Source organism: Gopherus evgoodei, chromosome 1, assembly GCF_007399415.2.
Source record: "Gopherus evgoodei ecotype Sinaloan lineage chromosome 1, rGopEvg1_v1.p, whole genome shotgun sequence".
In the NCBI taxonomy this organism is placed as follows: domain Eukaryota; kingdom Metazoa; phylum Chordata; order Testudines; family Testudinidae; genus Gopherus; species Gopherus evgoodei.
Genome location: NC_044322.1, coordinates 153,896,072 through 153,908,757, shown reverse-complemented (window position 1 = coordinate 153,908,757; position 12,686 = coordinate 153,896,072).

Genomic DNA, 12,686 nt, shown 5'->3' with positions numbered 1-12,686 from the left:
TGTTCTTTTCCTCATGTTTAATTCCGCTTTCCGGCCGGTGCATTCTGAATGCTTTTTTATAGCACGCTGTATGCGGTTAGGAACAGGCCCACAGGGCAGAGGGACAGGCTGCATTCTGAGCTATTCCTCTGTTGTTGAAAACAAACAGCCTTTGAGACTGTTTCCATGCCGTAATAATTTTAGCATTTCACTCTCGCACAGCAGGCACTTCGGGGGGAGTGAATGCATTGAGAGGTGCAGCCGTGGCAACCTCAGGAGTTTTTTCTATGCACAAGACAATTAATTAATTTCCTTTTTAAAAAAAAATGTAATACCTTGAACTACATTTTACACTTCCATAATGCAGTCTTTATTATAAATGAGCCTCTTCTTTTCAGACAGGGCTGTAATTAGATTGCCTGTGGTGATGATGGATGGCCAGAATGGATTCACTTCTGGGGAAGTGTGCAAGAACAATCCATGTACAGACAGAGTTGCCGGCAGTAGCCACCTGAGAGATCTAACTACCACTGTTCTCACTATAACAGGAGGGAGGGAAACTCTGCCTAGCTTTGGGAGGGAGGAAAACAACAGCAGAAAGCAACTCAGTTGTAGCCACCTGTCGTATCAAACAGCCAGGAATACAGAAGGGACATATTTGGCCTGATTCGTTTTTCACCAACTGGTATAATGCCATTTATAATGCTAATATACAACCGTCAGAGCTCTAAGAAAGGCCCAACAGATACAGACCGAGTTAAAATACTAAGAGTGAAATTCAGCCCTGTGCTGAGAGCCAGCACAAGACCAATAAACCACTTATGACCTATTTCCTGGGCCTAAATCAAGTGGCCCTTTGTGCTGATCAAGCTCACTTGCACCAGTGTAAATTAGGAGTAACAACAATGAAGTCAGTGGAGTTTCACTAGTGTAAAACCAGGGTATGATCAGAGATATGCCATAAAGAAATTGAATTTGATAGCTAACTGATCCTTTTTTATCATGTCTAAAGGCCCTGCCTTCTCTCATAGGAAAGATTCTCCTTGTCAGGTCATCCTCAGGGCATGGGGGTTCCTGGGACGGCGACTGTCTCTTCTGTCCCACCCAGGGATACTGTGACTAACTTGTCTTTCCTATTCCCTTTCACCTTGCTTATCCATCTCAAACATGACTCTGAACTGTGCTCATTTTGGAAGCTCTAGTCCAAGTCTCTATCACAGTTCTGTAAAGCAGACAGCCATAGACAAATCAAATAGTATTGAGTTTAGAAAACACTGTACGTGCCTATTGTGACCTTGCATTCCATGACGTTTTATGGAAATATGCGTATGAGTGTGAATATAAGGTAACTGGAATATGCTTTATTCAAAAGGTATCATTACAAAGCTTATAATCTACTGACTGTGGTCATCCTATTTGTATGAATGTATCATTCTCGTATCTGAAAATAGGAATATGAAGCATAACTCTGAGGTACTATTGTAATTATGCAAAATGTGGGTCATTAAGGGTGGCTTAGAATCTTGATGGCTCCCATTGACTAGGACAATTGGTTGTGAATGGATTTATTTACCTGCAAGCCTTCCTGCGTAAGTGAAGTGGGTAATGAAGAACGAGGTCTTACAGTGACATGTGACCATATCACATGATACTGGAATCCATGTTAAACCTGGTGCTTTTCCATTTAGAAGGAGGGGTGGGGACCCAGAGAGACAAAGGATTCCCGCCTTGTGCCAAAGCTATAAAAGGGGGTGGAGCTTGACAAAGGGGTCCCAGTCATGAGAATACGCCTGCTTTACACCTAAGATGCCTGCTGAAACTATCAAGGACTGTACCGGGGAAAGGACTGGGCCCAAACTAGGAAAGAGTCTAATCTGTAAAAGTATCAGAGGGTAGCCGTGTTAGTCTGGATCTGTAAAAGCAGCAAAGAATCCTGTGGCACCTTATAGACTAACAGACGTTTTGGAGCATGAGCTTTCGTGGGTGAATACCCACTTCCTCAGATGCAAGACTGTGGGTGGATTCCTCCCACCCACCCTTAATCTGTGAAAGAAGATTATTGGAACATCTCTGAGGGTGAGATTTTACCTGTAAACAGTTTCTTAATGTATTAGGCTTAGACTTGTGTGGTTTTGCTTTACTTTGCTTGGTAACTTACTTTGTTCTGTTTGTTATTATTTGAAACCACTTAAATCCTACTTTTTATACTTAATAAAATCACTTTTGTTTATTAATTAACCCAGAGTAAGTGATTAATACCTGGGGGAGCAAACAGCTGTGTATCTCTCTCTATCGGTGTTATAGAGGGTGGAAAATTTATGAGTTTACCCTGTATAAGATTTATACAGAGTAAAATGGATTTATTTGGGGTTTGGCTCCCATTGGGAATTGGATGTCTGGATGCTGGGGATAGGTGACCTCCTGAGCAGTTTTTTGTTAAAGTCTGCATCTTTGGGGATGTGGACCAGATCTGGGTCTTTGTTGCAGCAGGCTAGCATGTCTGGCTAAACAAGGCAGGGTTCTGGAGTCCCAAGCTGGCAGGAAAAACAGGTTCAGAGGTAATAAAATACCCATAAGTCCTTCAGTTCAGTCACAAAAACTAAGGCGCTGCTGTGCCCAAGATCACTCAAAATGGTATGGGCAGTTGGGGAAGGAAGAGGAATGGACCACACATAATGGAAAGCAAGGGCCATGTTGACTTTGCCCGACCAATAACCATTTATACCTGCTGAGAATCTGGCCCAACATGTTTACATTGTGGAAACAAAGTGATAGATTTCTCTTCCTCCCACCCACCCACCATTTATTTCCTTTTGATATCTGGCCACCGGGGTAACCCTCTTCCATTCATACACTAACTGAAAGGAGACAAATTCTGGGCTGCCACTGCTTTATGTTGGCAGGCTTCCCAGAGGCTGAAAGTCTACTTGCATAGGCACATATAACCCAGGAGTAGCTGTGCATTCTATGTCCTCTTCTGTGCCTGATCCACACAGGTGTCTGTCACAGGCCCAGTTGAAAAGCTGCCTCTTTAGCTCAAGCTGGGCTTTCCGCTATGGAGGTCCCCCATTCAATTCCTGGTGTCGGCTAAGACTGTGGCCATCTCACAGCCAGACATCTGCCCCAATGTAGGCAGCAGGGAAATTTTTCAAAAGTGCCTAAGTGACTGAGGAGCCCAAGCCCCATTTTTTCAAAAGAAACTTAGGCATTTTGGAGCCAAACTCCTCTTGACTTTCAGTGACACTTAGGCTCCTCGTTCATTTGGGTACTATTGAAAATGTTACTCCATGATGGCAATATGGCATTTTACAAAATACTCCCACCGGTGCAATTCTTGGTCTTAGCACCGGTGGAAGCTGGGTGCGCAGACAAGGTTACGTTGGCTTCTGGTGTTTTTACCACAGTGTTAATTAAACCTGCTCTCCGTTAGCCTAGGGCTCCTACTGGTGCTATCACTGGATCAGCAGGACTTGTAGTAACACCAGTGGGAATGTGAGAGTAAACAAAGCCACAGAGCAGCCAGAGCAGCTCACATGGGTGCATACAAATGCACACGCAGAGCCAGGGATACATACTGCCATCACAGGCTACAGAAAGGCTGGCTTTGCACAGCTCTATGTATGAGGCCATGGCTACACTGGCGCTTTACAGCGCTGCAACTTTCGCGCTCAGGGGTATGAAAAAAACACCCCCCTGAGCACTGCAAGATACAGCGCTGTAAAGCCTCAGTGTAAACAGTGCCGGGAGCACGGCTCCCAGCGCTGCAAGCTACACCTGTAAGGGATGTGGTTTATGTGCAGCGCTGGGAGAGCTCTGGCGCTGCGACCACACTCGAAACTTCAAAGCCCTGCCAAGTGCAAGTGTAGCCATACCCTGAGGCAGGGGAAGGGAAAGCTGTGTAGGGCAGGGAGGAGGAGGGAAGGGGAGGGGCTGAGAGCAGATTGGAGCTCAGTGCTGCTAGGCTGATTAGCATTTTCTATTGCAGCTTTTTCTGCTCCCAGCACAGCAGGCACTGGAAGCAGAAGAAAGGAAGATTAAAAGCGTGGCTTCACAACCTGGCTTCATGCTGCTTCCCGCTGCATGAGGAAGCTCAGTGTCTGAATCAGCACAGTGAGCATAACAGTTAGCTGGGAATTTAAGCATCCCTGTGTTTTTATTCCCCCTCGCCCCCCTTGCTTTTGTTTTTGCAGAGAAGGCAAAGGGGGAGGGAGAGTGGAATTCTTTGGAATTATTGGCCAGTATCCTCCCCAGAGAAAGTAACCCTCTCAGCCATGTTTAATGCACACTACTCCCACACATGTTTATTCCACAAAAACAACAACAATCCAGTCACTCATCAATGCAGGGACATTTAATTTCATTGCATCTGAGTCCTGCATAAGCAAATCTCCAGCGGAAAGGGAATATAATGGCTGTGGAAGCACAAGCCATCAACAGAGGTACGCTCCCACAATGGCTGACAAGTGGCTGGGTTTGAGCAGTCTGCAAAGGGGAATGGAGCCAGTTAAGAGCTATCCAGGGAGCAGCAGTCATTCGACTGATAATGAACTGGGACCTTCTCATCTCTGCTGGAGCAAATGGGAGCTTTAAAAACTGTACATGATTTTATTTTCCTGATGTACAGTAAATAATATGTCAAAGGCAGGACCTGCTTGATCCAAGCATTAGAGTTGGAAGGGACCTCAGGAGATCATCTAGTCCAACCCCCTGCTTGAAGCAAGGCCAATCCCCAGACAGATCTTTACCCCAATTCCCTAAGTGGCCCCCTCAAGGATTGATCTCACAACCCTGGGTTTAAGCAGGCCAATGCTCAAACCACTGAGCTATCCCTCTCCCCTCAGTCAATGCCTTCTAATCACCCAGACATGCTCCTGTGAGGTTTGTTTTTTAATTCATACACTTATTACTCAGGAGAGAGACGCTCTCTTACAGTCTAACACCGGCCAGGACTAGATTTTAAATTCAGTATTTATTTGGATGCAGCAGATCTGATGAGCAGCAGCACAAACTCCAATCTCATTTATTCTGGCTTCAGTCAACAGTCACCCCAGATTTATACTGGTGTAAAAGAAACCTTGGCCTATTGTATTTGTCAAGAATACTTGCTTTAGATGCTGCATTTTGTTTCTGCACTCCTGCTGATGGGATTGTAGCAAAAAAAGCTCATCACATGACCAGTTATTGTTGGGTAACCCAGCAGCGAATGTATTACCAGTCTGATCTGCAGAGGATAGGCGTTGTTACTAAACCCAGCTAGACAGCTTGGAGCTTTAGTTCACACTGCAGCCGCTTGTGCTTTTCGCTCTGGAGTTCTTTGGTTCAGTCCCCATAGTGTCAGCCAGGATGGTGGCCATGATATGAAGACAATTGAGAATGACTGGTAATGAAAAGCCGTCATCTAGAAAGCAAACACTGCACTACAAATCAATGAGTGTTCAGATGAAGGCGATATTTCTGTGAAAGAACAGTGACTTAAAATAAAAGTTATACAAATGACAGCACAGATCACACCAAAAAGTAGAGATGTTGTAGACCGATGTTGTCCATTACAGAAATAAAGGTAAGGAAAACTAAATGGACAAGTTCAGTCTATAATTTGATGGGTCGAAGCAGTAATTCTGAGTAGGAGTATATTCACAGAAGACAGAATGACTCAAATGAAGGTGGCATCAGCGCAGGTACAGACATCTGCTCTATAGGCTGTCTACCCAACCCTAGTAAAAGTAGGCATGCACAGAAGACCAAACAACAGCTTGCTAAGGATATATTACCTCTTGCTCCCCAGGAGGTGTGGAGTGATCCCTGATCCCTAAGGGGTAACACCAACCTTGGACATTGATACACGTACTGATCCATTTAGATTAAACATTTTTACGGGGCTCCCACTTGCTCTTTGGCCTGCAAAGCAAATGAACAAACTTTCAGCAGTCCAAAACTCTCAAGATTGATGAATGTAAATATGAGTGGCCTCCCTGATATCTAGGATATCGAAGGTGTCTTTCGTCCTCATTAGAGGGTGAGAGGAACAGGGAAGAGATTTCCATCAATCTTCAGAAGGAAATCATATGAGGCATGTTTTTATCCTCATGAAACAATAGGAATGGAAGGGCTGTGAGCCACAGCTGCCAGTTAAAGTTGATAACAGAATTTAATTAGTTTGTAACAAAATTTTAGTGCTGAGACAGCTTGTTTACATATATTTAATGTTGTTGCTTCCTAAACGTGTCTATGAAAGAGGGCTGCATGACTGCATCAGCCACATTACAGATTGGTTTATGCAGCTTCCAAGTGCTTCTCCATTATTTCAATCAATATATTGGCTTCCATTCTTTGACTGCACTACAGGCAAAGGTTCCATTCCATAAACTATCTCTACTTACGTCTCTGCCTTTCACCTGCTGATGGTAATGCTTGGACCACACCCTTGTCTCCTTTGCCCATTCTAGGGTCCATGCCTTCATGCTGGCCATTCCATATACCGGCAACAGTTTGCACTTGAATGTATGCTAAGCCCCTTCCTTTGCCTACTTCACTAACACTCTAAAAAACAACTTCTTAGATAAAGCATTTCGATTCCAAGACCCAGCAGTGTGGGGTACTCAGATGTCCCTGGGAGCCAATGGAAGTTGAGCGTGTATAGTATATCCTATATACATTACACAATACAGCAACAGTGTATGTTTTCTTAATAGGGGAGGGCACTGTTTATGGAAAGGATGTTAAAGAAAAACAAATATGCCATAAACAACCAGTGGACATGGCCTGTTTTCAATGTAGAAGCTCAACACACACACACACACACACAGAGGATGTATAATATTCTTTGGAGAATCCTCCACTGAGGGGTGCTGGAACAATTTGTATAGTAGGGGTGCTGAGAGTCATTGAACCAAACTGTAAACCTCATATATAATGGAAACCACTTCAAGCCACCCCTAGTTCTAGCACCTATGCCTACACTTCAAAAAGTTCATCTGTAATATCATTAGCCCAAACCTGAGCAAATCCTTACAGGTGATTTTTTTATATAATCAATTTATTGTGTGTACATCTAGTTCTTCAGTCAATCACTGAGGTAATTGAATTAGGATTAGTAAAAGCCCTTGTTACAGAAACAGGTGCTGGCATGGAATAAGGATTCAAGCCTTCTGACGACTGACATATACATGTTTATCATGTTTACAGCCAGTGTTCAACTTAGATTGAGTAAAAGGTATTACATAAGGTTTAGCAACTGCCTATATGGACCTTTAATGATAATCTACAGACTCATTCCAAAATAACTACCACATAAAGAGATCCTGAGGCTTACCTACTTCTCTGGATGCCCTCAGGACTGAGTAACAATGGAGGATCAGGGCTGGACCATAATGTAAAAACACAGACTATAAATTTGACTGGAAATTGTGAAGCATTATTAGCTGATTTTATTAGTCCAAAAAAATTAAGAAAATTGTTCCAAACACCATGAAAGATCTATGATCCCTTTATAAATATTGCATTGAGTCTAAAAGAAAGGCATTTAAGAATAACCCACCTTTTCAGAAGTAATAAAAACACCTTTGCAAACTACCATGCAACTTTTTCATGTCATTAGCAGACACCTTGTGATTAGCAATGCCACAGAATCACACCTCAGATCCTTTTCAAGTGACAGGGCTCTGGAACAATTGGGCTCTATCTAACAATCAAGGTTTTGTGCATTGTATTGTCTTCTGGGAAAAGAAATAATTATTTCCCGCAAGTATATGGTGATGAATTAATGATGCACTGGAGTAGTGCAGGAAATACATAATAACGCTCCCCAGCATTACCTGTTATGAGTAGGAAAAGATTATATAAAAACAAAAAGCAGAACTGATGTGTCTGTCAAGTTCCAGCCTGTTGATGGACTATAGGGAAGGACTTTATAGCATGCTGGCCATGGTTACCACTTTTAAAACTGACTTTTTGGTGAATTACCAGATGCTCCTTCCTACCCCCTGGGACTCTCACATGTATGTGCTACCTTTTGAAAACGAGGCCTCTTCTTCTTAGGGGAAAGGAAAGGCGAATACTCTTCCTACAGTCCTACTTTGTCCATAAGGGCCTCAATCAGGCATGACACATTCATGGCAACTAACAAGGTTTGTAAATATACCATGTCTCGGAAGTCACTGGTGGCAGATGGTTTTTTATCCATCACTGCACACAAGTCTTGCAAGCACAAACACCCTTTCAGCACAGTAGCAAAGAAAAACAAAATTCGGTACTGTCTCACCAGAACTGCACTGATTTGAATGCTCAGAGAAAGTGGTTTCTTTCAGAATATAAAACACTGCCATGTAAGTGCTAAAACCTGCTAAAACCAGGCTTTTGATTATCCAGAGCAGAGACTCTGTCAGTCAGTATTTATAATGTTTAAAATTGTTACAATCTGGTCTAAAAATGCCTTCTGGGTTTTAAAGGCTGCATGTCCCAAAAGGCTATGGGCGAGTAATTTGCTCAATTATAATGGATACAAATGTATGCAATTGCCTGCAACTAAGATCTCCAACATAAAACAATAATAAATAAAATAGTAATAATATTTAGCACTTACAGATGCAAATTCAGCCCTGGCATAACTCACATTGAGCTGGGTTCTAAGATCATTTACACTTGATCCTGCAGGCAGGGCCAGCTCCAGGCACCAGGGCAAGAAGCAGGTGCTTGGGAGGGCCAATGGAAAAGGGGGGCACGACCAGATCTTTGGCAGCAATTCAGCAATGGGTCCTTCAGTCCCTCTCAGAGGGAAAGCCAGCAGCCAAATTGCCACCGAAGAATGAAGCGGCACAGTAGAGCTGCCGCTGATCACAGCTTTATCTTTTTTTCCTTCACCAGTTGAGGTGGCAAAAAAGCTGGAGCCGGCCCTGCCTGCAGGGTGCTGGGCACCTTCTACTCACCATTTAGTAAGATTAGGCCCTTACATTAGAGTAGACCCAGAATAACTTTCATGAGGTTACTCTGGATTAACAGTTGGGTAAACAGGAATCTAGCCTGTGTGAGTTGAACCTGCTTATACTGGGGCTGAACATGGCCCAATGTATGTAGCACCCAAAGAGCTGTAAACTCATTAATAAATTTAACTGAATGACTCAGATGAAATCAGAATGACATGGATCTTCCTGAACTCTTGTTCTGATCACATCACCCCCTTCTTGGGCTCCACATTGCCCACATGTTTCTTCTCTTTGCCTTTAAGGCCTTTCATGATCTAACCCCTCCCCACCCTATGTATCAAATCTAAGTCATATTGTGCTTTGGCCCTTGCCTTCACTCCGTCAGCAATGCCCATTGTGGCAAAGTATTTTCTTCTCCTCAGCAGGCTCAGTCCTTTTTAGAACCAGCTGAACCTAATTAGTTCCCTGGTAACTCCTTTTCCAGCTGAACCTTATTTCCCCCCCCCCCCCCCCCCCCGGCTATCTTTCCTCAGTGCATTGGGAAAGGCCTTTTAACCCCCTGGGACTAATTACTTCCTCACAGCCTTTGTAGCAATTTGTCCTGGGTTTGCCACACCATCTTTATCACCTATGAGTCCATTTCTCCCACAAGCACTGTCACACTTTCTCCTAGGCTGCCCCAAGAGTGTGGAGAAAACTCCCCACTGAAATCTATGTAGCCCTCCTTCAAGCCCCTTCTTGGTGGCACCAGAGTACTCCCAGCTGACAGCAGCTATGCAGCTCGTGAGCCAAGACTACAACTTGCTGGGCACCAACATACTCATTTTACTGCTACCTCATCCTGTTACCCTAGCTCCCGCCGTTTGTCTACTTCATTCAACTGTTGCATCTTGTCATGGTTCTAGCCTGAGCGCTCTCTGGGTCAGGGACTGTCTTCATTACTCCTATATACAGTGCCTAGCACAATGGAGCTCTGACCCTCCCACAGATGCTCCTCATCCCTACCAGCACTGGAAGGGACATTGCTCAGAGGCCACATTTCCAGAGTCACAAGGAGTTGTGATTATTTTGTTCGCCTCCTTGTGTTATTTTGACAGAGGGCATCAGGGAGCCCTCAGTTCTAGGCAACTCTTTTTTTATTAATTCTAAGTTTCAGTCATCAGTCATTGCCCGACTCAAATGGCATTTGCCCATAAAGATTCTCCTTCGAAGACTGCCATTTGCACACTTGGGCTTATATTCCTGCCTACTCACCCCCCATTTTTAGAGGTGCCAAGTGAGTCATGCAATGCAGAGTACATAGGTTTGTGCCCTCTTTACAGATTCTTTGTGACTATAAATCCTGAGTGAGTGGGTGGGTGGATAGTGGGACATAACCTGTAGAGTTAAATGCTGAGCTCTGGATACAAGGAAAGCATTCAGTGCTTCTGATACCTTGCCCTTCCATTTCTTAGCTTTACATTTCCAGCAACCATTTTAAAATTTAAAACTACATTTCTCGTAGGGCCTATGAGAAATATCATGCACACTTTCTGTCTTGGCCCTGCATAAAAATGACCACCAAAGAAGTGTTCTAAATGACAACTCAAATAGAAAAAAAATCAGTGTTGGTGGAATGAGGAATGTTATGATTAGGCTTCTCAGGGCGTCATTTAAAAAAAATAGCTAAAACAAATTAAAACTACACAAAAAGTGTCCTGTTATATTAAAATATTAACAAACATGGTCATTTTGAGCCAGATCCTTAGCTGGCATAAATCAGCTTTGCTCAGCTGAAGTCAATGGAACTATGCCAATTTATACCAGCGGAGGATCAGGCCCTTTGACTGCATGTCAATCTGAGCTGATGAATTTCCATGCATAACATTCGTGAGCCCATTGAACAAGCTGTGCTGGTTTCAGAACAGCGATGACCTGAAGCGGCGCGTGAGTGGGGATGTGGTCAGGGGTCCCTTGTCAAACTTCTGCCACCTGACTGGGCAGCTGGGACTCATGAGAAAAAAAATACTGCCTAGAATTTATACAGCACTTTCCATGTTTGAAGCATTGTGAATGGATTAACTAAGGCCATGTCTGCAGTACCACTTACGTCGGCAAAACTTACGTTGCTCAGAGGGTGTTTTTTTCAGACCCCTGAGTGACGTAAGTTTTGCCAAAATAAGTGGTAAAGTGCACAGCACTGTCAACAGGAGAGCTTCTCCTATCAGTGTAGAGCAGCTACACAAGTGATCTGACAGCAGCACAGCTGCATCAGTACAGCTGTGCCTCTGTACGCTTGCTAGCGTAGACATGGCCTAATTAACCAATGCAACAGCTCTGAGAGACAAGTCATACTGTCTCGATCTCACAACTGGGGAAACTGCAATTTTCATGGAGTCACACAATGAGTCATTGGCCCAGGCAAAACTGGAACTCAGGCCTGTCTCATTTCCTGCCCCCTGCACGTTCTTCCAGCCTTTTTTGCCACCCAAAAGAGAGTAGCAAGAACAAACGTTTAGCCTTGGAAATAGACCAGACTGGCCCAAACACAAGATATTAAAAAAAAAAAGCCAAAACACCAAGGAAGGCTAAACTCAGCAGCCCTACAAGGCCTTCACATACACACGTATTTCAAATTACACAATTTGAATGCTGTGCAGTACTATCGAAATACTCAGTATATTGTCGAAAGGACACAGTTTAATGTTTGCCTCTCTCCTTGATTATCAGTATGAAAAAGCATTTCTGTGTCTGTGGGAAAAATAAATAGTCCCCCAGCCCTTCTCTCTGCAGCACATGCTGGGACCCTGTGTTTATGCGTCTGTAGGAGGAAAATGTGGTGGGATCCCACTTGTTAAAATTTTGGCAGCCCCTTGCAGTTGCATATTGCAGTGATTTGGGCTATACTGTGATGTAGAAGCAGAAGGGAAAGGAAGCTACTCAAAAAAAAAAAAATCCAGATATCTCTATGCATAAAGACAGACGGTCAAAATGTAGGAAAGGCAACAAGTACCTTGAAATAAAGAACCACGATGGAGATAGATAATCATGGGGCTCATTCAACAAGAGCCTGCTGTTCAGAAAGCCACTGAAACAGCTGCAGCTCACCCGTCGTTCTACTTCTGATCTGTGAGCATTAGCAGCCTTTTTGTGAGCCCCTTGTTCATTATATTAATCATTCCAAAACAGACTCCACAGAAATGCATGAAATGTGGTGACTTCTCCCCACCCCAAATCTTTCTTTCACTCTCCTTTTTAGTCTTTTCTTTTCCATTTGACTCAATTTTTCTTTCCTTCAGAGGCCTAGGCTGATGTATACATCTGCCTTATCAGACCTATACAGCCTTTTTTATCACCAGGCGGTGGGTATACAGTTTGTGAAGTCAAATCTTCTGACTTTTAGGCAAGCGTGGAAACCTTGAGCCACGAAAGTAAGTACTCAGCTGTTACCAGCTGAGCTTTATTTTTGTGCTGTAAAATGTCTTCTGGATCCAGCAAGCTTTTGACATCCAAAGTACATTAAGAAAAACTCTTTTTCCTCAGTTCTTCTGTGGTAAACTCTAGCAAAAGATTCACTGACAGCACATCACTGGAATTCAAAAGGACAGAGAAGGCAGCTGGGCTAGGCTGGCAGAGTGAAGAAGCATCTTCTTTCCCATCCAGGAACAGGTGAGGCATTTGGGGTTTTCCAGAGGATGACACAGACAAGAAGAGCTGGGATCCAAAATGGTTTCTGCTTGATGCAGCCCACTTCCTCAAGACCTTGGGTCCACACCCAGATGAAGACAATTTGGGGCCCTAGACACG